The sequence below is a fragment of the Oncorhynchus clarkii genome, chromosome 10, assembly GCF_045791955.1.
Source record: "Oncorhynchus clarkii lewisi isolate Uvic-CL-2024 chromosome 10, UVic_Ocla_1.0, whole genome shotgun sequence".
NCBI classification, from domain to species: Eukaryota; Metazoa; Chordata; class Actinopteri; order Salmoniformes; family Salmonidae; genus Oncorhynchus; species Oncorhynchus clarkii.
In genome coordinates, this window is record NC_092156.1 from 34,264,587 (window position 1) to 34,292,437 (window position 27,851).

General features: G+C 42.9%; 1 pseudogene; it reads right to left on the minus strand.

The window, feature by feature from the left end:
- Window positions 1–1,323: 1,323 nt before the first annotated feature.
- LOC139419518 (retinal guanylyl cyclase 2-like) lies at window positions 1,324–26,821 on the minus strand (annotated as a pseudogene).
- Window positions 26,822–27,851: the final 1,030 nt, after the last annotated feature.

Here is a 27,851-nt window from a genome sequence, read left to right on the forward strand (position 1 = left end):
TATTTTCTAATGGGTTGATTATTCTCAAATATCATTCAAACAATCAGAAGGCGTTAATTATTGAAGCATGACAATAAGGAAATTTAAAAAACGCATTGGACCAGATTCTTCCACAGCCTACCTTATACCTTTAAGGAAATACATTACTTATAAGATGAATGTATCATTGAGAGAGATTACAGTACCACATTTGAAATAGAGCATGTGCTACATTTTATTATAAACTGGGTGGTTCGAACCCTGAATGCTGGTTGGCTGACAGCCGTGGTATATCAGACCGTATACCACAGGTATGACAAAACTTTTATTTTTATTCCTCTAATTACATTGGTAACCAGTTTATGATAGCAATAAGGCACCTCTGGGGTTTGTGGTATATGGCCAAAATACCATGGCTAAGGGTTGTATCCAGCCACTCTGCGTTGCGTCGTGCTGAAGAACAGCCCTTAGCAGTGGTTTATTGGTCATATACCACACCCTCTCATGCCTTATTGCTTAAATATACCCTTGTTATATAGTGGAGTATGAACACTTTTCTATACTCTGTCAAATATTTCTACAAAACAAAAGAGACCGTAGAGATACATACAGTATATTACACACAATATCATGGTCATTTATAGTTTATTTCAAGCAAAGAGCCAATCTCTTCCCATGTTTGTGTTGTGATGTTTTCATTCTACAGTGACTCCTAAATCAATATATTTGGTATTTCGTGCATGATTGTAATACACCTTTATTTATCCCTCCTATTTCCCACATTTGCTAAATTTAAGAAATACTCTTATTTTAACTCATCTTTGCTCTGTGCAAACAAATGTATTGTGTTAAAGACAGACAGTGTCTCTCCGACTTTGGCTTATTTGTGCAATGTGGATCAGCACTCGACAAGACACATGGGGTGATGCGACAGACTGTCTGTCAGACACACCCCTAACCCATCCTCTAAACCAACCTGGTCAATTCACCTATCTGGTCTTTCACTCCAACAGGTAGGAGGAGGACTGGGCAACACAATCTGTGGAAAAAAATCTGATATATTATCTCATAAAGGGATATCATAAATGCAGCATTCATTGGTATGTACCTGAATTGAGACAAACAAAAAGGTGTAATGGGTTTGTCGCATAAAGCTTACTTCTTTATTACATTTTTGTAATTATTTTCACTGCATCAGGGATAGCGTACATATGTACCTGAACTGGGATACCATAAAGGGATATCATAAATGCAGTGACATCAGTGACATCACTTACATTACAAATTATTTTGGAAATAAAGTCATTGTAAATCTAGAATATGATGGCTAAACCAGGCGTACCTTAGAGGCTACTTATTCCTCGCCTGCCGGTCAAGGAATTTCTGTTTCCTATCTGGAGGAATCTCTTCCAAACTGATGCCATGGTTACTTGCCCTGAGGAAAGTCAAAGACAGAAGGCTTAATGTCTTGTTTGATTGGCAGTGCACACTGAGCACTCAGACTCTTGGAATAGGCATTAAACATGTCAATCCCAGCATATGAAGCAACAAAAGCAATGTCCACTCTGACTGCTGTTGACAACCGGGTCTCAGAATGTTCATTACAACTGAGTTTGAACTCTTAACACAGATATAACATGTTCATCTGGACAGGTCTAGATGAGGCAACCACCAGGGTAGTGTGTTAAAACATTACAGCGATGTTTGCTGAATGCAGGGAGAGCGTTCATCACATATGGAGTGGTAGTGGGAGGTAAGGATTAATTAAGTTCAACAGACAGGTAGTAGATGAAGAATTTTACATTTGGGTCAACATGTGAACTGAACTATAACACAAGTGTCAGGTCAGCAGCACATATAAATTATGATTTATAAAACGTTTAGTTCCAGTTACACAATCTGACAAATGGTCAATGGGTCAGCACATTATCCGATTTTTAACAATTATTTTCGGACATCTTATCCTCTATATCCACAATGACCTAGATGAAAATCAACTTTGATGTGAACGGGTTTCATGAGTACTACTGATAAGGGGCCTGGGACAAGCAGCTGGCAGGACTGAGAGTCAATACGAGTATAGTTAGGAGAAACATAAAGTACAACATAAATAGAGCAGGAAGGCTTGTTAAATCTTACCCTGGAGTAAGGTCAGGCGGTCTTGGGAGAATCTTGTCAAACCCAGCTCTCCCAACCAACCAGAATGTGTTTTCAATTCCCTTCCCCTGAAAGAGAAGTAGGAAATAACAGAATTAAGTAAACATTTCACTATTAGTCTACACCTGTTGTTTACAAAGCATGTGACAAATAAAAATTAGATATTTCCGTGGAAAGTTAAGTGAATTCACTATTTGGGTCTGTGTGTGTGTGTGTGTGTGCGCGCGCGTGTCTACCTTCAGCTCTGTCATGCCCCTGGTGTCTATTTTGTAGCCCATTTTCAGTTCATGTAGGATATCGACTGTGCTCTGGTTGACATGGATTCTGTATGCTGGGATATCAAACAACAACAGCAACCACAAAGGCTGCATTAGTCTTCATATAATTCTGACAGTTTTTTCAGTGTAAACAATTACCATTAGTTATTCATGTCTATAGAGTATCAACACTTGTGACATCATAGAGTACTCGCATATCCTACATATATTTCGATTTTCATTCACTGGTTGATCATAAATGTATTTATTATAGAGTAACAAAATATCATTTATTGTGAGCCCATTGACAATACTCACAAGAGCAGTTTTTTTGTGCAGCAATTCATATGTATGGCCACTTGATGGGAGTAGATGTGAGATTTCCTGTACTCATGTCACGGACTAGTATATACAGTTTATACTCCATGAAATACCCTATGTGTTGCTAGCAATCAGCAGTTAAATAAGCATATATTGTCTTGAAAAATTAAAAGATTATGAGATTGTTTATTCATATCATCACGCCAATGGTTTTTATAGTTGTTACATTAACTCATAACACATACAAATCTCAACACATTATGAAGTTTACCATTGCTGTACCAGCAGAATTGGTGGTGAAAGGATATCTGAGGCAAGACCGTACATGGAGGATATTTTTATTGAACCCTAAATTTGCCCACTAATTCTACTGATAGTCTTAAAGGATTAGTCAGGACTGCTCATCGTAACCCTCCTTAGCCTCTTGTTGCATGCACACAAACGGCAATACACCTGTCCCTATCCTTAGTGACCTCCACGGCTTGATGGGCCAACAACGAGAGTGAGGTACTCACGCAACCCTGTTGACTCCATTCGAGAAGCCGTGTTGACAGTGTCTCCGAACAGACAGTACCGAGGCATCGTCAGACCCACCACTCCTGCCACCACAGGGCCTGGTGGACACAGAAACACACAGACATACTGATAAGATAAGAAGTAGCATCTGTCCTGATTTATGACTTGTGATTCATGACATTCAAAAAGCCTCCAATATCTCACAAAAGTCTCTGGAGAAAAAATGGCAAATTTAGTTTAATTGCAGAATATCCTTTCAATATTTAGCAGAGATGTTCGAATATTTTTATTGTATGTCAATTGTGTTTTTTTCCTGAGCTGTCCTTTACCATACCTAAAAGTAGTCACTTCTGTGTTACTAGAAACATGCTAAACCTTCTATATTAATTGGTAGGGTAGAGTAACGAGAAGAAAGCATTAGGCAGTGAAGACTAATAGGATGACAGGGCTTAGTGGATGACATTGCACCATTCCAGGAATATGTTCCAGACGGGGATCAGGTAAAAATACACTTTTGCTCCAATAGTCTGACGTTAATGCCATGTTCTATAGAATTCCAATACTCATTCTCAAATTTCATTAAATATAACATGTCAAAAGTATAGTTTGCTTATGTATTGAATTGTACTATTCACCTAATGACTTTGTTGCATATGCATGAACTGCAATGTATAGCAGTTGATCTCATGGACTGCCAGTCTATAGCTCCATCTATGAATTTGCCAGTAACATTTCTCCAGACCCATTTATGCACGCATGAGTGTAAGTCGCTTTGGATAAAAGTATCTAGTAAATGGAATATGTTGTTATTATTATATTATCCCCCAGCTTAATAGCCAACCAAGTGGCAGGGCTACCGTTTAGCTAAAAAACGAATGAAGAATTGTGGTTTTCAAGAGAAAAGGCCAGTCAATTAGTCTACATTATGAACGATGAGGCAGAGGATAAAAATATGACAAAGAATTTTAGATGGTCCACGCACCAGAGTGAAGGCCGATACGAATCTTGACCTTGACATCAGGCATGTGCCTCATCTTGAAGGTTCCAATACAGTGGAGGATGTCCAGGGACATGTTGGACATCTCAGCTGCGTGGCGTCTACCGTTCCGGTTTGGAACTCCAGAGGCTACCATGTAGGCATCTCCGATGGTCTCCACCTGAAGGCCACACAATCCATATCTTTATTGTCCCAATTGGCACACTAAGGAATGCAGCCATTTACTTCCAGGATTTGTATTGAAAGTAGAACAAGCTTCCATTGCATCACTAATAGGACACAACTATTTTGCAGCAGGGCAGGATTCTCACCTTGTAGACATCATGCTGCCCGATGATGGCATCAAAGAGTGTGTAGAGATCATTGAGTAAATCTACCACTTCAATGGGCTCGCTGAGTGCAGAGATCGTAGTGAAGCCCACAATGTCACTGAAGTACAGAGTGACCTCAGAGAAGTGCTCTGGTTTCACAGGCTTGCCCGTCTTCAGGGCCAGGCACACAGACCTATGGTGTAAGATAAGACAAGGGAGTTGATAGAGGGATGTGGATAGAGGTTAGGAGAATAAATTACCAGCGGCCTATGAATAAAATTGTTTTTTGCCTTGCACAGTAATACAATTCAATATTCTCAATACAGAGATTTTTTTTATTTTTGATGTTGCAAATAGAAGTTCAGCTTTTAATGTAAAGTGGGAGGAGTGGGGGGGGGGGGGGGGACTGACCTGGGCAACATCTGGGCCAGCAGCTGATCAGTCTTTTTCCTCTCCACCTCCAGCTCCTCTGTCCTCTCCCTAATCAGGTCCTCAAGGTTAGTAGAGTACTGCTCCAACATACGCAGCATTGAGTCTATGATGTTGGTCTTCTTCCCCTTGGTTATACTCTTGAACTAAAGTATGAAAGGGAAACATACAGCATGCAGTGAGGAGGTGAAGTATGTTACATATTACTGTAATATAGTTAACAAAAAGCATGTTGTTTTGAGTTCTTGTTAGCTTGAGACTGAGTTCATTGTGTTCATATGTGTGCTCATGCATGTCTATGAAAAAACTGTAGGGTCAATTCAACCCCTCTGTACATCTGGCTGACTGAATACCAGGCCGATCCGAGGTGCCTGGAACCAGCAGAGCTGCTCACCAACAGCAGAGATGAAAGACAGGACCTAATCACTCTCTCCCCCTTCCCAACCACATTCAGGATTAAAGGTCCAATGCAGCCATTTTTATCTAAATATGAAATAATTTAATAGTCCTTGTGCCCAAGAAAGCAAAGGTAACCTGCCTAAATGACTTCCGCCCCATAGCACTCACGTCGGCAGCCATGATGTGCTTTGATTGAAAGACTGGTCATGTCTCACATCAACACCATCATCCTGGAAACCCCAGACCCAATCCAATTCGCATACCACTCCAACAGTTTCACAGATGACGCAATCTCAATCGCACTCCACACTGCCCTTACCCACCTGGACAAAAGGAAGACCTTTTATAGGGCCTCCCGAGTGGTGCAGCGGTCTAATGCGCTGCATCGCAGTGCTTGAGGCGTCAAAACAAATCCAGGTTCAATCCTGGGCTGTGTTGCAGCCAGCCACGACCGGGAAACCCATGAGGGGGCGCACAATTGGCCCAGAGTTGACCGGGTTAGGGGATGGTTTGGCGGTCGGATGTCCTTGTCCCATCGCGCTCTAGTGACTCCTGTGGCGGACCGGACGCAGTGCACGTTGACACGAGTTGTATGGTGTTTCCCCCCCAACACATTCCCGGTCACGGCTGGCTTCCAGGTTAAGCAAGCAGCGTGTCGAGAAGCAGTGCAACTTGGCAAGGTCGTGTTTCTTACGATGCATGGCTCTCAACCGTCACCTCTCCCGAGTCCGTACGGGAGTTCCACCGATGGGACAAGACTAACTACCAATTGGAAATCATGAGAAAGGGGTAAAAAGAAAAAAAAATAGGAACACCTATGTGATAAAGCTGTTCAAGCAGCTCAGCGCTCAGCTGTCACGCTGATCCTCAATACAGGGGCCCCTCAGGGGTACGTGCTTAGTCCCCTCCTGTACTCCCTGTTCACCCACGACTGCATAGCCAAGCATGACTCCAACACCATCATTGAGTTTGCTGACAACACAGCAGTGGTAGGCCTGATCACCGACAACGATGACACAGCCTATAGGGAGGAGGTCAGGACAACAACCTCTCCCTCGACGTGAGCAAGACAAAGGAGCTGATCATGGACTACGGGAAAAGGAGGGCTGTAGTGGAGTGGATCGAGAGTTTGAAGTTCCTTGGTGTCCACATCACCAACAAACTATCATGGTCCAGACACACAAAGACAGTCATGAAGTGGGCACGACAACGCCTCAGGACATATGCCTTAGTATCCCGCGAACGGGATCAATATGACAACAGCCAGTGGAAGTGCAGGACGCCAAATTCGAAACATGTCAAACGAAGTATAGAATCAATCTTTAGGATGTTTTTAATATAAATCTTCAATAATGTTCCAACCGGAGAATTCCTTTGTCTGTAGAAATGCAATAAGCTAACTCTCACGTGTGCGTTTGTGATCAGCTCATGGCCTTCTGGCAGACCCCTAACTCAATCAGCACTTATTCTCTCCTCCTTTCCAGTAGAAGCCTCAAACAAGGTTCTAAAGACTGTTGACATCTAGTGGAAGTCTTAGGAAGTGCAATATGACCCCATAGACACTGTATATTCGATAGGCAATGACTTGAAAAACTACAAACCTCAGATTTCCGACTTTCTGGTTGGATTTTTCTCAGGTTTTTGCCTGCCATATGAGTTCTGTTATACTCACAGACATCATTCAAACAGTTTAAGAAACTTCAGAGTGTTTTCAATCCAAATCTACCAATAATATGCATATATTAGCAACTGGGCCTGAGTAGCAGGCAGTTTACTCTGGGCACCTTATTCATCCAAGCTACTCAATACTGCCCCCAGCCATAAGAAGTTAAAAGATTTGGCATGGGTCCCTAGGTCCTCAAAAAGTTCTACAGCTGCACCATAGAGATCATCCTGACAGGTTGCATCAACGCCTGGTATTGCAACTGCTCGGCATCCGATCATAAGGCGCTACAGAGGAAAGTGCGCACAACCCAGTACATCACTGGGCCAAGCTTCCTGCCATCCAGGACCTATATACTAGGCAGTGTCAGAGGAAAGCCACAAAAAATGTCAAAGACTCCAGTCACCCAAGTCATAGACTGTACTCTCTGCTACCGCACTACAAGCGTTACTGGAGCGTCAAATCCAGGTTGAAAAGGCTCCTCAACAGCTTCTACCCCCAAGCCATAAGACTGCTGAACAATTAATAAAATGGCCACCCAGACTATTTACATTGACCCCCCTCCTGTTTGTTATCTATGCATAGTCACTTTACCCCTGTGTACAAAGGACCTTGACTAACCTGTATCCCAGCACATTGACTTGGTACCGGTACCCCCTGTATATAGACTCATTATTGTTATTTATTGTGTTACTTTTGATTTGATTTTTTACTTTAGTTTATTTTGTAAAAATGTCTTTTAACTCTGTTTCTTGAACTGCAATGTTGGTTAAAGGCTTGTAAGTAAGCATTTCACTGTAAGGTCTGCTGCACCTGTTGTATTCAGTGCATGTGACAAATAAAATGATTTGATGTTAACAAGTTGAACCAACTTGTGGTGCTGAAGGATATCTCTGCGCATTTGGCCAGTTCAGGAACAAACAATAATTTGCAGTAGGCTATAGACTAATGTAAATACAAATACATATAGTTTCATATAATTGCACTGTTTGCAAGGAGAACTTTATTGTGAGTAGGCATTTCATTGTATTGAGTAGCTTTTACACGCTGTATCATAAATACACTTTGATTAGCCTGAACATAGGGTTACAATCTACCCTTTTAATTAAAGACAAAAAAACACAGAGTTGAACTATCAATTAATATAATTTATTTACATAGATTAAACATGCTATCAAATCAATTGACCAAAGTGAACCTAAATCATTACTACATAGAAATGCAGGAAATTCATTTTAAAACAGACATAAAAATCAAGCTGTTGGTGTGGTGTATTCATGCATCTCAATAAGTGGGGATTTTAGCATTTAAATATCGGTGGGGCAAAATCAACCATTTTTAGTTGTTGATGCATGCCTGACTTCACCCTTGCTCTCCATTCAAACTGGACTACATAAGAATTTCACGAAAACAGCGCATAAAGAGCACTAGTAATAGTGTTTTTTTGTAGGCACTAACTCCACAATGGCTGTTTGGCCAAAGCTTATTGGGAAATTGGGGAGGCAGGTGGTTAGAGCGTTGGGCCAGTAACCGAAAGGCTGCTAGATCGAATTCCTGAGCTGACAAGGTAAATCTGTTGTTCTGCCCCTGAACAAGTGTCACGACTTCCCCCGAAGTTGGTTCCACTCCTTGTTCGGGCGGTGTACGGCGTTCGGCATCGCCGGTCTTCTAGCCATCATCGATCCACTTTTAATTTTCCATTAGTTTTTTTTGTCTTCCCACACACCTGGTTTCAATTCCATCATTACATGTTGTGTATTTAACCCTCTGTTCCCTCCATGTCCTTGTCCGGAATAGTTTCTTGTAAGTGCATGTGCACGTTTATCTGGTGTGCGACGGGTTTTGTACCAATTGATTGATTGATTGATTGTTTGTTCTGTTTCCGGTGGTTTTTGTTATTAAACTGTTCCGTTGTAAACACAGTTTTTGCTCTCCTGCGCCTGGCTTCTCTGCTGCCAGTACGCACCCCTTACAACAAGGCAACCTGCTGTTCATAGGCCGTCATTGTACATAAGAATTTGTTCTTAATAACTGACTTGCCTAGTTAAATAAAAATAAATACAAAATGTATGTTTTTTTGTAGTTTTGGGGGGGATAAACACCGAAAATAGGGTCTTATACATTTTGTTCTTTGGCATTTCGATCATTTTGTGAATTTTGAAGCATTTCTATAATCAAAATGAGCACATAAAGGCTTCAGAATTCATTATGGTCATGTTAACTGACTGATATTATCTCATTGAACAAAACATATAATCTCCTAAACCTGTTAACCTCACACCTTATTGTCGGCATTTATTCCAAAACCCCATTATTTCCGCATTAATTTCCCTCATATGAATGGCTGAATGAACCAGAGGTAACTTATTTCTGTTTTTTAGGACTACAAGCTGCCGAGCTTTTAGGACTATTGCTGCCTACCGTCTGTTTCAAATCAAATTTTATTAGTCACATGCTGTCACGTTCTGACCTTAGTTCCTTTATTATGTCTTTGTGTTAGTTTGGTCAGGGCGTGAGTTGGGGTGGGTAGTCTATGTTCTTTTTTCTATGTTGTATTTCTGTGTTTGACCTGGTATAGTTCTCAATCAGAGGCAGCTGTCGATCGTTGTCTCTGATTGAGAATCATACTTAGGTAGCCTGTTTTCCCCATTTTGGTTGTGGGTGTTTTCTGTCTCTGTGTCTCTACCAGACAGGATTGTTTCGGTTGTTCTTGTGTTTACTTTGTGTTTCAGTGTTCAGTTATTGAATCAATTTAACATGGACACTTACCACGCTGCACTTTGGTCCGATCCTTCCTACTCCTCCTCAGAAGAGGAGGACGAAAACCGTTACACATGCACCGAATACAACAGGTGTAGGTAAAATGCTTACTTACAAGCCCCTAACCGACAGTGCAGTTTCAAAAAATACGGATAAGAATAAGAGATACAAGTAATTAAAGAGGAGCGTTAAAAAAAGAACAATATATACAGGGGGGTGCCGGTACAGAGTTAATGTGCGGGGCACTGGTTAGGTAGGTAGAATTAATTAAAGTGACTATGCATAGGTGACAACAGAGAGTGGCAGTGGTGTGGAGAGGGGAGGGGGGGCAATGTGAATAGTCTGGGTAGCCATTTGAATACAGCCCTTAGCCGTGGTATATTGACCATATATCACAAACCCCCGAGGTGCCTTATTTGCCACGCTGGTGTGAAGGATCGGGAGACAGGCGCAGGAATGCGTAATAGGGGGTTTTATTTCCCAAATTACAGCGTGCCGTGTAAAAGGCATGGAGACGAATACCAAACAAACACGTATACAAAACACAGGGTAGAAACACATTCGGACTCATTCGCAATTTGACCCAGAGCCACTACAGAGTTTACTTTAATGCATTCAATGTTGTCTTCTCATCCCTTAAATCCCTGATTGGTTTGAGCATGTAAATCTGTGTGTACATCTATATTATTACTATCTTTCTCATAGAAATTCCTTGTTTCATTTTAGAGTTATTAGAACAACTGCTTGCCTGACCCTTTTGGGCTATCTAATTCCCCTTTTCCCTGTTGATTTTGAATCTGTAACCCTATTGTATAATTTTGATCCAAATCCTTCATTAATCATTAATCCTGTAAAATGAATTGCTTTATCTTGATGCGCTTAAAATAAGTCTTATTCGTTTATAAAGCATTCACTGCCTCTGAGAGATTAATTTGTCTTGTCGTTCAATAACTCAACTGCTTTCAGAATTATAATAATTGTAGTTAGTTATAATTGCAAGATCGGCCCACACATTAGGCAGCATTAGGTGGCTGCCAATGGCGAGAGATTGACGAGGGCGGCATTTTCTGAGTTAAACGGACCAAAACGCACCTCCAACAACACATAAAACCTCACATAATTCTGCACAAAAACAATGACATACTCTCTACTACCAGTGGAATATGGGTTTTTTAGTTGAGCGCTGATGGCACCTTGTCAGCCAGTCCAAAAAACAGTAACCGGGAGGTTGCAGGTTCAAACCCCCGAGCTGACATGGTACAAATCTGTCGTTCTGCCCCTGAACAGGCAGTTAACCCACTGTTCCTAGGCCGTCATTGAAAATAATAATTTGTTCTTAACTGACGTGCCTAGTTAAATAAAGGTTTAAAAAAAAGCCAATTTTGTCAAAGGTCTGGGCAGGGTGCTGTGGGAGAGGCGTTCCATCAAAGAAACTATCTAACATAAATCATGTTAGATATGGTAGAAAGAGTATGCAGCTTTTTCTGTAGCCTACAGGCTGGAGATAAAATGTGTGACAGTGTAATGTGATGACAATATAATGAGACGGATACTTTTTTCAAATAGCCTAACCAAAATGGCACCCAATCGATAAAGAAATGCGCTGTCATGTTAAACAACATATCAGAAAAACAGAACAGGTCAATGTAAAATGGACAAAATGGAATGGACTATCACAACTGTTGTCCAGGAGTTTCACCCCATTGTCATGAACAGTGGGTTCACGTTTTCATCCGTCCATTTCTAACAAGCTGATCATAGCGAAAAAGAAAATACTTCTGCATTTCCCGCCATATAAACACATTGCAAATAGCGACACGATACCTCCTGATGAAGTTGGGTAGCTGATATTCAGAGTTTAAATAGCCAAACGGATTATTCACAGGATTCAGGACTAATAATGCCAATGCAACGGCCTGTTTTACAAGTGGTGAGCCTACCACATTGATGGGCATTCATCAAATTTCTTTGCGGTTGACATGGTAGGCTACATCCCAGTAAGCACGAGCCGACGTCTTTTGTATGTCTTTTTTTGTCATTTTTTGTGTTTTACAAACAGTAGGCTTACCACGTAGATGGACATTCATAAAAGTATATTTCAGGCACCACTAGGCTACACCTCAGTAAGCACGGTCCGACACCATGCCTTTTGGGCATCTTTTTTTGGTACAGTCTGGACATCCATGGACATTGGTTTTTGGTCTGGTCCATACAAAATCTAAACCAATCATAGGATGTCTATGTTTGGTTCAGATTTGGTGCGGTCCAGACAGGACTTGATTTCAACGTCCACGGACATACATTTTTGGTTCAGATTTTGTCCGGTCTGGATTTGGCACAATATAGACGTCTATAAATGACATATTTTCAACTTTCATTCAGAACTGAAAATGAACCTGATTTCAATGTCCGGAAAATATGTATTTTTCAACATCGAGAAAATATGCCTTTTGAACGTCCTGGAAAATCTGTATTTTTAAGGTCTGGCCCAGGGCAACAGGCAAGGACCTACCCTGTATAATTGTAGCTATTTATAGTTTCCTACCAACTACAAAAGAGTAGGTGGTGCTTCGATCTTCACAGGTAATATTGTCAATTAATAACCTAATGAATTAGACATGTATCATACTGTAGCACATGGGGATGTGTGAAACTTATTCCTCAGCCTTATGTGTCCGGCTTGGGTCGCCTCATGAGCTAGATTTTGAGGTGGAGAAATCGGCTAAGCGAGGACAGTCACGTGTGCTAGTAAGCTGGAGAGGTCCCGAGTTCGCGCCAGGTATGGTCCGAATCGGGAGGAAGTGGCATGGTGTCCTTAAGAATAGCATATTACACCATTCTTCTACAAAATGTTGTTACGAAAACTATTAACTAGCATACTAATATTGTTGCTCTCTCTAAGTGTAGGGGTCTAAGGCCTAGTTAACTGGTCTGTAACTTCTTCTTTAAGAGGCTCCTCTGCCCTCCACTCGTTACCTGTATTAATGGCACCTGTTTGAACTTGTTATCAGTATAAAAGACACCTGTCCACAACCTCAAACAGTCACACTCCAAACTCCACTATGGCCAAGACCAAAGAGCTGTCAAAGGACACCAGAAACAAAATTGTAGACCTGCACCAGGCTGGGAAGACTGAATCTCCAATAGGTAAGCAGCTTGGTTTGAAGAAATCAACTGTGGGAGCAATTATTAGGAAATGGAAGACATACAAGACCACTGATAATCCCCCTCGATCTGGGGCTTCACGCAAGATCTCACCCCGTGGCGTCAAAATGATCACAAGAACGGTGAGAAAAAATCCCAGAACCACACGGGGGGACCTAGTGAATGACCTGCAGAGAGCTGGGACCAAAGTAACAAAGCCTACCATCAGTAACACACTACGCCGCCAGGGACTCAAATCCTGCAGTGCCAGACGTGTCCCCCTGCTTAAGCCAGTACATGTGCAGGCCCGTCTGAAGTTTGCTAGAGAGCATTTGGATGATCCAGAAGAAGATTGGGACAATGTCATATGGTCAGATGAAACCAAAATAGAACTTTTTGGTAAAAACTAAACTCGTCGTGTTTGGAGGACAAAGAATGCTGAGTTGCATCCAAAGAACACCACAACTACTGTGAAGCATGGGGGTGGAAACATCATGCTTTGGGGCTGTTTTTCTGCAAGGGGACCAGGACGACTGATCCGTGTAAAGGAAAGAATGAATGGGGCCATGTATCGTGAGATTTTGAGTGAAAACCTCCTTCCATCAGCAAGGGCATTGAAGATGAAATGTGGCTGGGTCTTTCAGCATGACAATGATCCCAAACACACCGCCCGGGCAACAAAGGAGTGGCTTCGTAAGAAGCATTTCAAGGTCCTGGAGTGGCCTAGGTAGTCTCCAGATCTCAACCCCATAGAAAATCTTTGGAGGGAGTTGAAAGTCCGTGTTGCCCAGCAACAACCCGAAAACATCACTGCTCTAGAGGAGATCTGCATGGAGGAATGGGCCAAAATACCAGCAACAGTGTGTGAAAACCTTGTGAAGACTTACAGAAAACGTTTGACCTCTGTCATTGCCAACAAAGGGTATATAACAAAGTATTGAGATAAACTTTTGTTATTGACCAAATACTTATTTTCCACCATAATTTGCAAATAAATGCATAAAAATCCTACAATGTGATTTTCTGGATTTTTTTTCTCCTCATTTTGTCTGTCATAGTTGAAGTGTACCTATGATGAAAATTACAGGCCTCTCTCATCTTTTTAAGTGGAAGAACTTGCACAATTGGTGGCTGACTAAATACTTTTTTGCCCCACTGCATGTGTATGTGTATACAGTGCCTTTCAGAAAGTATTCAGACCCCTTTCCACATTTTGTTACGTTGCAGCATTATTCTACAATGTATTAAATTGTCCCCCCCCCCCACCAATCTACACACAATACTCCATAATGACAAAGCAAAAAACAGGTTTTTAGAAATTTTATCAAATGTATAAAAAATAAATAAACTGAAATATCACTTTTACATAAGTATTCAGACACTTTACTCAGTACTTTTAAAAATACTTTTGGCAGCGATTACAGCACTGAGTCTTCTTGGGTATGACGTTACAAGCTTGGCACACCTGTATTTGGGGAGTTTCTCCCATTCTTCACTGCAGATCCTCTCAAGCTCTCTCAGGTTGGATGAGAGCGTTGCTGTGTATCTATTTTCAGGTCTCTCCAGAAATGTTTGATCGGGTTCAAGTCCGGGCTCTGACTGGGCCACTCAAGGACATTCAGAGACTTGTCCCAAAGCCATTCCTGCATTGTCTTGGCTGTGTGCTTAGGGTAGTTGTCCTGTTCAAATGTGAACCTTCTCCCCAGTCTTAGGTCCTGAGCACTCTGGAGCAGGTTTTTATCAAGGATCTCTCTGTACTTTGCTCATTTCATCTTTCCCTCGACCCTGACTAGTCTCCCAGTCCCTGCAGGTGAAAAACATCCCCACAGGCTCATGCTGCCACCACAATATTTCACCGTAGGGATTGTGCCAAGTTTCCTCCAGACGTAACACTTGGCATTCAGGCCAAAGAGTTCAATCTTGGTTTCATCAGACCAGAGAATCTTGTTTCTCATGGTCTGAGAGTCTTTAGTTGCCTTTTGGCAAACTCCAAGCTGACCGTCATGTGTCTTTTACTGGGGAGTGATTCCGTCTGGCCACTCTACCATTAAAACCTGATTGGTTATCCTTCTGGAAGGTTCTCCCATCTCCACAGAGGAAGTCTAGAGCTCTGTCAGAGTGACCATTGGGTTCTTGGTCACCTCGCTGACAAAGGCCCTTCTCACCGGATTGCTCAGATCTGTGACTCGACACAATCCTGTCTCAGAGCTCTACAGACAATTCTTTCGACCTCATAGCTTGGTTTTGCTCTGACATGCACTGTCAACTGTGGGACCTTATATAGACAGGTGTGTGCCTTTCCAAATCATGTCCAATCAATCAAATTTACCACAGGTGGACTCCAATCAAGTTGTAGAAACATCTCAATGATGATCATTGGAAACAGATGCACCTGAGCTCAACTTTGGGTCTCATAGCAACGGGTCTGAATACTTATGTAAATAAGGTATTTCTGTTTTTTATATTTATAACAAATGTACAAAAAATTATAACAACCTGTTTTCACTTTGTCATTATGGGGTATTGTGTGTAGATTGCTGAGGAAAACGTTTTATTTAATCCATTTTAGAATAAGGCTGTAACGAAACTAAATGTGGATAAAGTCAAGGGGTCTGAATTCTTTCCGAAGGTACTGTATGTAGCTTTGTGTATGTTTGTGTATAGTAAAGTAGGCTACCTGTTTGAATATCTCCTCGAAGGTGGGTCTCTTGTCTGGCTCCTCACTCCAGGCCTGTTTCATGACCTGGATCACCTCTAGTGGAGCCTCATCCGCTGACACAGTGGGCCGACACAGTGGTGGGGGGGATTTCAATTTACTGAGGATCTCTGTCAAACACACACACACACACACCTATACTCTCCAATAATTGTACTGTTCACATTGGCATGGAGGCCATTCCTGCTGTATTTGTTTTACATCTGACACAACTAGCCCCATGTATGGTGGTACTGTTTGATAGGAGGTCTAACCCTTGGGAGGCATGTCCAGCATGCAGAAGGGAGCACAGCGGGCGATGACCTCCTGCATAATGATGGCGAAGCTGTAGACGTCCCCTTGGAACGTTCCTCTCTTCATCAGCTTAGAGTTCCTTAGCAGCTCTGGAGCCACCCACAGCTGATCTGTTAAATGGACCAGGGAGTTAGGGCACAAGAGTGGAGGGTTGGATTAAGTGATCTGTTAGGTGGACCATGGAGTTAGGGGAAAATAGTGGAGGGTTGGATTAAGTGATCTGTTAGGTGGACCATGGAGTTAGGGGAAATAGTGGAGGGTTGGATTAAGTGATCTGTTAGGTGGACCAGGGAGTTAGGGCACAAGAGTGGAGGGTTGCATTAAGTGATCGGTTAGATGGACTGGGGAGTTAGGGGACAAGAGTGGAGGGTTGGATTAAGTGATCTGTTAGGTGGACTGGGGAGTTAGGGGACAAGAGTGGAGGGTTGGATTAAGTGATCTGTTAGGTGGACATGGGAGTTAAGGGACTAGAGTGGAGGGTTGGATTAAGTGATCTGTTAGGTGGACCGGGGAGTTAGGGGACAAGAGTGGAGGGTTGGATTAAGTGATCTGTTAGGTGGACCAGGGAGTTAGGGGAAAATAGTGGAGGGTTGGATTAAGTGATCTGTTAGGTGGACCAGGGAGTTAGGGGAAAATAGTGGAGGGTTGGATTAAGTGATCTGTTAGGTGGACTGGGGAGTTAGGGGACAAGAGTGGAGGGTTGGATTAAGTGATCTGTTAGGTGGACTGGGGAGTTAGGGGACAAGAGTGGAGGGTTGGATTAAGTGATCTGTTAGGTGGACTGGGGAGTTAGGGGACAAGAGTGGAGGGTTGGATTAAGTGATCTGTTAGGTGGACTGGGGAGTTAGGGGACAAGAGTGGAGGGTTGGATTAAGTGATCTGTTAGGTGGACCGGGGAGTTAGGGGAAAATAGTGGAGGGTTGGATTAAGTGATCTGTTAGGTGGACAAGGGAGTTAGGGGAAAATAGTGGAGGGTTGGATTAAGTGATCTGTTAGGTGGACTGGGGAGTTAGGGGACAAGAGTGGAGGGTTGGATTAAGTGATCTGTTAGGTGGACTGGGGAGTTAGGGGACAAGAGTGGAGGGTTGGATTAAGTGATCTGTTAGGTGGACTGGGGAGTTAGGGGACAAGAGTGGAGGGTTGGATTAAGTGATCTGTTAGGTGGACCATGGAGTTAGGGGAAAATAGTGGAGGGTTGGATTAAGTGATCTGTTAGGTGGACCAGGGAGTTAGGGCACAAAAGTAGCGGTTTAGATTAAATGTTTTTCACACACAACCTAACCAGAGGGATAAACGAACAAGTGTCTTTTGTTCTTGTAATTACTTGGTAAATGATGAGGATGATTTGCTGTCTCTGATATGTTGAGTACTCATGTCCCCATGGACTTACCCTCAGGCCTGCCTTTGTCAAAGTTGATGCTCTGGGTGGATAAGATCTCGTTGAAGCCGTACTCAGTCACCTTCAGCACAAAGCGTCCGTCCACCACACAGTTTCGGGACTTCAGGCGCCCGTGGATGACATCCCGGTTGTGCAGGTACTTCATTCCCTGGGAGGGAGGGTCAGAAAAGATTGAGGACAGTGTAAACAACGAGGAGAGAGATATGGTCAGAAATGTCTATGAATGTGAGAGTTGTTTTCCTCCTCACCCTGACCAGATCCATCAACAGGGAGGACTTGAACATCCAGTCGAGACGCATTTCCTCGTTGTTGAGAAGGTCCTCCAAGCTGCCCCTGGTACAGTGCTCTGTCACAATACCAAATATCCCTGAGTCAAGGAACAGGCCAAGGAACAGGTTGAGATTCTCATGACGCATGTCCCTGAGCTGAGAGAGGGGGAGAGGATAGAGAGGAGAAGTAGGTTATGACAGAGGAACAGTGCAGCGTTCAGACAGCGCTTCATTGTCTTGCTGTTTTGACTAACTCACTCAGTCAGTCACTCACTCACCTTGGTGAAAATAGTTTTTGTGCTATTACTGACACTAGACACAGTGTTTCCATTGGGACATCTCTTCAACCACACCCAGTCACCCTAGTGAATACATAATACAAAGGTATTAGCAAATGTTTATCTGGGAAACCCCGAAAGCTAGGGACAGGGACACTAAACAGAGATGGATTTGTTTTTAACTGTTTGTCACCAAGACAGGCAAAATTAGCAACATTGGGTGTTATTTCTTACATGTGCAGCGCATCACACGTTGGAATATTGGATTGCTGTCTCTGTTTGAAAGTAGTTTTAAGTAGATTCACCACATTAACATGTGACCCACCTCGAAGACGGCGACGTTGGAGCTGTCAGGGGTGGAGGCAAAGTAGCTGCGTCCTGACACTGAGTGGCGAGGCGTCTTCACGTCCAGCTGACTCTTCATCATACTGTCCTCATTCAGCTTCTACTCAGAGAGAGGAGAGGAGAGGAGAGGAGAGGAGAGGAGAGGAGAGGAGAGGAGAGGAGAGGAGAGGAGAGGAGAGGAGAGGAGAGGAGAGGAGAGGAGAGGAGAGAGAGAAAGAAAGAAAGAGAGAGAGATTACAATGGCTTCAGAATAGACAGTCCATCAAAGATAAGGGAATTTAAACAGAAAAACTCACACACACATACAAATACAGTATTTAGGCTATAATCATTTTATGGTATGATAGGCATCAAGCTGACCCTTATGCTGGTCTGGGTATTGATGAAAATCAGGTCATTCAGATTCAAGACTATTTTTAAGGACCCTTCTCCTTCCCCTGATCCTCCAAAGCTGATTCCAATCTGGCCACCTCTCCTGGTCAGACACAAAGGGAAGACCCCAAAACATCAGTAACCTCATTTACAATCAAAAGTTTGTTCAATGCAGAAGACAACATTGGCCACTGATTGGCACACTCCTCTCTGTGTTTAAGCTTAACTTACTTCATATAGAAGGCAGCTCCACCTCCAACCAACCCACAGAACAGGACAAACAGAAAGAGAATAGTACCCGCATCCATTCCTAAAGGCAGAGAGGGGGATAGAGAGAGAGTTATGAAGAGAAATAGCTTGAGGGAACACAGACCTAATTTTACCATAGGCTACTGGTACATCACTGACCCCAACGCTAGACTACCTACCCCCACCGCAGGTGATGTATGGACTGAACCAGCAACGGGAGTCTGTGCTGGGGCTACTGCCTGCAAAGTGGATGGAGCGCCCATTGTACTTGACCACCCCAAATTTGCCAAGGGTGTGGGGGGGCTCCAGAGTGTGTGTCATGTAGAGTTTGTCTCCCCCGTCTTGAGTCCAGGACCACGTAGCGAGCCAGCATCCCCAACCCATCTTTGTCGGATGAGATGTGCTGGTTGAAGCCCTCAAATTTGACCCCTCCATCGCTCTCGAGCATGGTTTCCCCATCCACCCAGCGCCCCGCTGCCATCCGACTCTTCTCTACTGCATAGGCCATGTAATATATCATGTTGTAGATGGTGCCGAAAAATGGAGATACCTACGTCAGGGGAGAAGAGTGGTGATAATGTATAAGTCATTTATCTGACCGACTGTTATTGAAGACTCTGTCAAGAAGTCAAGGAGGCAAGGAGTACAGAAATAGAGGAACATACCATTACTAAGACAGTGGTACAGCACTGACAAACCACTGGTCATTATCATCAATAATGAAACAATCCAACAACATTCATATGTATTTGGTTTTAAGGCTGGAGAGGTCCAAAGACCTATAGGTAACCTGTTTGTGAAGAACTAAAACTCAAGAGGACTGTTGTTCATCCAAAGGTGCTTGCTACAGTACTGCATGTCCATGGCATGTGTGACTAATGATGACTAGATGAATATCCCAGGAGCTGTGTTCTGGGATGTCTCACCTGATCTGGTGGAGTGCTGGTGCGGATCTCAAATTTCTCCTGAGCATCTTTGAAGCGCTGATAGAAAGTATTCTCGCCAGAATCCATGGTGATTGTGAGAACTGCGTCGTAGGCTTTTCTCAACAAGCTGTCATTGGTCAGGGCATTAAAGTGTGTGCCCTTGGGCAGTGAGTATGTGAGGGTGTCGTAGGGGATAAAAACGTAGCCACGATCTATCATGCGTATATTCAAGGCAGAGGTTAGGAGCTGATACTGGGCCACACCACCAATCAAAGCTGAGTGCATACACATGATGACCACTGCAGAGGCAGAGGCAGGGGAGGGGGAGTTGGAGAGGAGAGGAGAAGAGGAGGAGGAGAAGAGGAGGAGGAGAAGAGGAGGAATAGGAGGAGGAGAGGAGGAGGAGGAGGAGGAGGAGGAAAAGAGGAGGAGGAGGAGGAGGAGGAGGAGGAAAAGAGGAGGAGGAGGAGGAGGAGGAGGAGGAAAAGAGGAGGAGGAGGAAAAGAGGAGGAGGAGGAGGAGGAGGAGGAGGAGGAGGAGGAGGAGGAGGAGGAGGAGGAGGAGGAGGAGAGAAAAAATTTAGTAAAGTCAGAGATAAGGGACAGAAGAAGGAAATAGTAGAGACAATTATTAGTCATTGCAATGTGGCAGTGTCATACAATGGAATAGATGACAGTTAGTCAGTGATGTTGTGTATCTTTCCTCTCACCTTTTACCACACACACAAGAATGCACGCATGTACAAACACACACACACTTAAACAAATACACACACACACACACATAAACAAACAAACACAAATGCGCATACACACCTCTAACACGGTCTAACTCCCGTATCCTTTTCAAGGCTTTTGTGGGCCCATCTTTGTCAGGCTCCATGGTGACCACAGTGCTGACCGGCAGGCCCAGGGCCCTCAAAGATTCCGCCAGTTCGTGTCCCGTAGCCTCCCACAGGTCATCCTCTGACGTCACAATGACTACATGGGCCCAGCGGAAGTACCGCAGCATAGAAAACAGAACCCGGGAGGACAGAGGCAGTGGCCGATGAAAGGTGGGATACTGTCCATCCTCCATGTTGGGTTTCAGGCAGCCCCAGGAAAGAAGGGGCTTATTCCAGTTTTTCGCAAACAGGGCAGCCGAAGAGCAGTAGCCTGGGTTAGTAGGGCCGAGAAAAGCTGAGCCATAGCCTTCCAGAGAGGTGAAGCGGGCCAGAGCGCGGGATGTTTTACAGTCCTCATTGACCAGAGTATAGTCGTACCAGTAGCCTTTCTTAGTGTAGGGGTCCTTGTTGAGGCGGGCGGTGGCCAGGCGGGCAGCCAGGTCAGGGAGGGCTTTGGAGTACATAGGATCACATGTCCAGGGCCCAACTACGGCCACAGTGAAAGTGGCGCCCCAGGCCTCACACGGTAGATAGGTGGCCATCAGCAGGGGCAACATAAGCCAGTTGCCCCACCAGCTTCTGGAGCGTAGCACTGCAGATTTAGATGTGGGGGTTGTACTGTTCATTGGGTCTGTATCCTCTGTCCTTCTTTGTCTCCTTCTCTCCCTCATTGAGGGATCTTGTGTCCATCGTGGGTGGTGGGAGAGGTTGATGAGGAAACTAGAGTTTCTGTGAGTTGCCATTGTCCTACAGGGCTTCTATCTAGTCAGACACCACAGATGAGGAGTGGAGGGTTGGAAGTGAGGGAGTTTGTGTGTGTGGAAGAGTGTGAGGGAGGGAAGTGTGTGTGTGTGTGTGTGTGTGTGTTTGTGTTTGTGTTTGTGTGTGTGTGTGTGTGTGTGTGTGTGTGTGTGTGTGTGTGTGTTCTGACCCCTAGCGCTCTGTAGGACACTAGCCCAGAGCTGGGAAGGTCACCACTGGACTCCCAGCCATTACTGCTTCCATGGAATATATGAGAAAGAGGGAGGGAGAGAGAGAACAAAATTAGAATATTGACACATGTATTATTTACTGTCTCAATTTTCTAGGACAAAACTCTGTTTTTGTTGGTGAGCTACAGTGTCACCAGAGGCTCAGAAATGCACTGTTTCTATAATAATTGGACTTGAACTATATTACCATTAATATAGGTTTATTACATAACATATTAAAATATAGCTGCCAGGAGCAATGAAGAGGGTTCACAGGATAACAGAAAGTACACAAGATAACAAAGCAAGTTGAATAACAAAGCAGGCACCCTATCATGTAGAAACAACCTTCATTTATGTGCAATCACGAGTCTAAATACAACATCTGGAGGGAATTTGACATATGGTTCATGAGGAGAAGATTTATTTTGATCTGTTTAACATATTTTAGCATATTAGTGTATGTGCTAATATGCATCTTCTGGTACAGTTTGGGCATCTTTGAGTGCATCAATGTTATTTTCTCAAACTCTTTAGGGACTATTGTGATGAGTCCTAAGACCAAATTTGGAGTGAATCTGACTTTTAGTCCATGAGAAGAAGATTTTGACTTATTATTTTAAGCTTTAATGTTACATAGTCAAAAAAGTTAATTGTTCTTCTCTGCAATGTTCTTCTTTGCAATGAGTCTAGATCTGAGTACCTCCCTGATGATTTCTAGAATGGAATTGGTGCCAGAAACCAATGCATTGGGCCAGAACCATGACACACGTGGGTACAACTGCATTTTGAAAATGTGTAATTGGCTTTGGTACTCTGATTGGTTAGAGAAAATCAATTTTCTGATGACTTTGTTTTGTACACCAACTCTCATTTTGACTTCACCACAAACAACTTCAATGATGGCATTCTCAGACTAAAGTACAGTGCATTCGGAAAGTATTCAGACCCCTCGACTTTTTCCACATTTTGTTACTAAAATTGATTAAATCATTTTTTCCCCCTCATCAATCTACACACAATATCCCATAATGACAAAGCAAAACGTTTTTTTTTTTTAAACGGAAATATCTAATTTACAAAAGTTTCCAGACCCTTTACTCAGTACTTTGATGAAGCACCTTTGTCAGCGATTACAGCCTTGAGTCTTCTTGGGTATGACGCTACAAGCTTGACACAGCTGTATTTGGGGAGTTTCTCACATTCTTCTCTGCAGATCCTCTCAAGTTATGTCAGGTTGGATGGGGAGCGTCACTGCGCAGCTATTTTCAGGTGTCTCCAGAGATGTTCGATCGGGTTCAAGTCTGGGCTCTGGCTGGGTCACTCAAGGACATTCAGAGACTTGTCCCGAAGAAACTCCTGCGTAGTCTTGGCTGTGTGCTTAGGGTTGTTGTCCTGTGGGAAGGTGCACCTTCACCTTAGTCTTAGGTCATCAGCGCTCTGGAGAAAGTTTTCATCAAGGATGTTCTCTGTACTTTGCTCCATTCATCTTTCCCTCAATCCTGACTAGTCTCCCAGTCCCTGCCGCTGAAAAATATTCCCACAGCATGATGCTGCCACAACCATGCTTCACCGTGGGGATGGTGACAGGTTTCCTCCAGACATGACGCTTGGTGTTCAGGTCAAAGAGTTCAATTTTGGTTTCATCAGACCAAAGAATCTTGTTTTTCATGTTCTGAGAGTCTTTAGGTGCCTTTTGGCAAATTCCAAGAGGGCTGTCATGTTCCTTTTACTGAGGAGTGGCTTCCGTCTGGCCACTCTACCATAAAGGCCTGATTGGTGGAGTGCTGCAGAGATGGTTGGACTTCTGGAAGGTTCTCCCATGTCTACAGAGGAACTCTGGAGTTCTGTTAGAGTGACCATCGGCTTCTTGGTCACCTCCCTGACCAAGGCCCTTCTCCCCGGATTGCTCAGTTTGGCCAGGCGGCCAGCTCTAGGAAAAGTCTTGGTGGTTCCAAACTTATTCCATTTAAGATGATGGAGGCCACTGTGTTCTTGGGGACCTTCAATGCTGGAGACATTTTTACGTACCCTTCCCCAGATCTGTGCCTCGACACAATCCTGTCTCGTAGCTCTATGGAAAATTCCTTCGACCTCATGGCTTGGTTTTGCTCTGACATGCACTGTCAACTGTGGGACCTTATATAGACAGGTGTGTGCCTTTCCAAATCATGTCCAATCAATTGAATTTACCACAGGTGGACTCCAGTCAAGTTGTAGAAACATCTCAATGATGATCAATGGAAACAGGATGCACCTGAGCTCAATTTCGAGTCTCATAGCAAAGGGTCTGAATACTTATGTAAATAAGGAGTTTTAGTTTTAGTTTTTATACATTTGCAAAAATGTCTAAAAACCTGTTTTTACGCTTTGTCAATATGGGGTATTGTGTGTAGATTGATGAGAAAAATAAAACAATTTAATCCATTTTAGAATAAGACTATAACGTAATCAAATGTGGAAACGGTCAAAGGGTCTGAATTCTTTCTGACAGTATGTAGCCGAACCATAGAGCAGCGTAATAATCCATTTTGGGCCATCAGGCAAATGTCTGATGACCCCTAAAAAGTTTCAAGTTGAGGGGCCATTGTGAAGTTGATTTCAATGGACACTTAAAATCTTAAATCCTGATTTATCAATAACTCTTAACACGATCCCTTAGCTTTTCTCACAACTTAAAATTTTTTACCATTGGCATACATAGTGAATTTTGTGTAATTTTGGACATGTTCATGAGAATACATTTTTCAAAAGTTTCCCAAATTTCTAAGATGGAGGAGAATCCTTGACGCAATTTGATCAGTGATCAATACAAAGTTGAAAGTTTCAAGATCAAACGGGGACGCGGATATGAGGGTTTAAGTGAGATTGCTTATAACAGAACCACCTATCGGTGCCATTCTTTTTGGCCAAGTTGCTCATGGCATCTAGTTTCTGTGTGCCAAATTAGAAAAAAAGTTACCAATCTATGCTTGACAATGTCAAGAAAAAAAAACTGAATTACCAACTGCTTTTGGACAACTGTATGAAGTATGAAGTAATGATACATATGAAGTAATGATGTAAGACAAATCACAGGTGAACAAGACTGACAGTGTTGTAGCACTAAACTCTCAAAACTGCCTTAACATGTTTGGTCAAAAATCATCCTTATTAAATAAGAATGTAATGTGATGTTGGAGGAGCTCAGTCCCTGTCCATCTGTCTCTTCAGACCAGGGTGCCCTGAAACCATAGCTGAATCAATGCCCAGCTCTTTGCAATGTCAGCTTTCGTGACATGCAAATGGAAATCAGATTAGCTGCTATGAGGCTGTGACAGGTGGGGCCCATGTAACGTGGCTCTAAATCTGTCTTCCATGTTCCTATCGCTTTCTCTGAAGTCACTCGCTCCCTGTGACCTCTTGGTCAGCCTCTCATTCACCGCGGGGGCCTCTATCTCACCGCGGGGGCCTCTATCTCACCGCGGGGGCCTCTATCTCACTCTGTAATATCTCCAGACATAACTGGATTTGGAAGACCATCTTTGATTTGATCGTCACTGACCTTTTATTAGCACATGTCCTATCAATGGAACTGTGCAGTTAAGGGTTGGGGCCAATTTCTTTTAAATCCAGACCATTCAGGAAGTAAACAGAAAATACATTGAAGAAAATAGGAATTGGAATTTCAGTTTACTTCCTCAACTGAATACTTCCTGAATTTAAATGGAATTGACCCCTAACCCTTCAAACTAAAAGTGTGTTATGTATGTAGTATATTGGTTAAGCAGCAAAAGTGTAGGCTTACTGTCCCTCTTTCCTTAACTCTACACACAGCTATGTGCAAATGATGTGGACAGGTTGGATAGGTTAGGCCAGAAATCAAAAGGTTGCCGGTTCGAATCCCTGAGCCGACTAGGTAAAGGAAATTGTTGATGTGCCCTTGAACGTGGCACCTAACCTTAATTCCTCCTTTAAGTCACTCTGGATAAGAGTTTCTGCTAAAAGACAAAAATGTAAATTCATGAAATGGATGGTTGCCCCTCAGTTGCTGACATGATAAAACATGACCTGTTCTGAGTTTGGTGAGTGTACAACATGATCAAGTTATAGTTTATTGTGGGTTGCAGGTAGCATCAGGGTTGGGTTTAATTCCAGTCAATTCAGATATTAAACCAAATTCCAATTACACATTTTCCTTATTAAAAAACATTAAAGAGAATTAGAATTGGAATTTCAGTGTACTTCCTGAATTGACTGGAATTTAAATGGAATTAACCTCAACCCTGGCCAGCACATACAGTGAACACACAGTGTACAAACAGTAGCTAAGCTACATGGCTGTCACAAGCATCATATAAAATGTTTGTTGTATATTAATCAAATTATGACTTGAAATCCATTGATTTCAATTGACTGACATTAGCTGTGAGGACTTAAGCTATGAAAAAAATGATAAGAAAGAAATTCTGGATAAATATAGAATGTAAAAATCCAGCACAATGTAATGTCTCTTGGGGACATTTACTGATCTTACAACTAAAATGTGACGCTGTGACTCTAGGATTATTGAATCAATCAAAAACAAATTCCTCTATGAATCTGAAATGTTAGTCTAGGGTGTAATACAGCTATCCTGATATCACTGCAGCTTTCATAGCTGATATTGGCCATACACCTATGCTGATCACACACTTGTGCAGGTGGGCCCAGAAATGTCACAAAATGTATCCTGACAAGTTCATTTGTAAGTATTTCAACCACTGACCACATAAAACAGCACAACAGCATAAACGTTAGGTTGGAATGTACTGAAATGAAAACACTAGCTACCTACCTAGTACTGAAACATAATACAACTAAATCATATTGATTGGAAGTGTTGCTGACCTGGAGTAGTTTGTCTATAGTGCCATATCAATGCTCTCTGTCTTTGAATGGCAGGAATCCAGGTGATGAGCAGATTGACACTCAGCAGTAGAGCAGGTGCAGTATCTTGGCATGAAAATTGAAATAAATAGTAATCCAAGTAAGGCTTTTTTTTTTTTTTTTTACATATTTCCTCTTGTTTTTAGAATCCTCTTGTTAAAAACAAATCCACAGGCTTCCTGTAATTTAGTCCTTGTGGTCACTACCCCTGTTTTGGACTGGGACCTGCCCCAAACCTAGGAGCAAGGGACTAATCAGGATGTGAGAAGAAGGGTGAGATTCACCCAGTCTGGTAACAAATAGATAGAATGATACTTGGTGAAAGAGAGTAGGTGAAGGGTAGGGAAGGGTTGGGGGGACAGGGAAGCTTTGACTTCTCAACTGGCTTTAGCTTTTAATCCATAAGTAACAGTGTTGGAGCCCTGAGAGTGCAGTCAAGGCTTGTGGGGGAGGAAAAGTAAGAAGGGATCAGAAAGGAAGGGAAGGAGGGTGAAAGTAAGGGAATGTGTTCTACCTATCCCAGGGTCACACAACAAATGTTATTTTATTACAAGAACTTAGAGCTCAAAGGTAACAATGTGGCTTCCACCAACGCCAGAGTAACAATGGAAGTTTTATTCAAGGAGGCAGTGTCAGACCGAAAAACGACTAGAACTAAACATGCCAGAGCAGAAAACTGTTAGATGTCCTGTGCACCGCTCTGCATCTTCTACAAAGTGTTGGTTCAGGCAGGAAAGCTTGCATGCTTACGTGTTTTGGATTATGTGACATATGTCTTCGTCATTATGACGAACAGTGCAGACTGCTGCCATAACCCAACGTAAACCTGGACATGCCCATTAGTGGTTAGACTGATCAGTTGGTGAGAAGGTAAAGGGACACAGACATTGCATGCTAAAACAAATCTCATGGGGAGAACCTCAATTTGATTTCCTCGATTCCTTGCATCGTCTCCTCTGTCCTCTCCTTGCCTCCTTTTAAAAAAGGTAAAAAGTAATCGGGGAGAAGAGGCGAGAAGAGGAAATGTAGAAACAAATGCGCTTGTATGAAATGAGACTACTTCGCCACTAGCGCGTCATCAGGCAAATTACATTTACAGAGGTGGAATCCCCAAATATACGTGTAAAGAAATGTATAGTTATGCTAGACATTTTATTGATAAAAAGAAAAGTAGCGTATTTAAATTTAAAAAACAGCTATTTCAAAGGGGGTGTGTGGATTTCAAAACTCTTCCGCGGTATGATACACCTGAGCATCCTCCACTAGAGAAAAAAATGATTGACACTCTCCTACATATGGCAACCACTT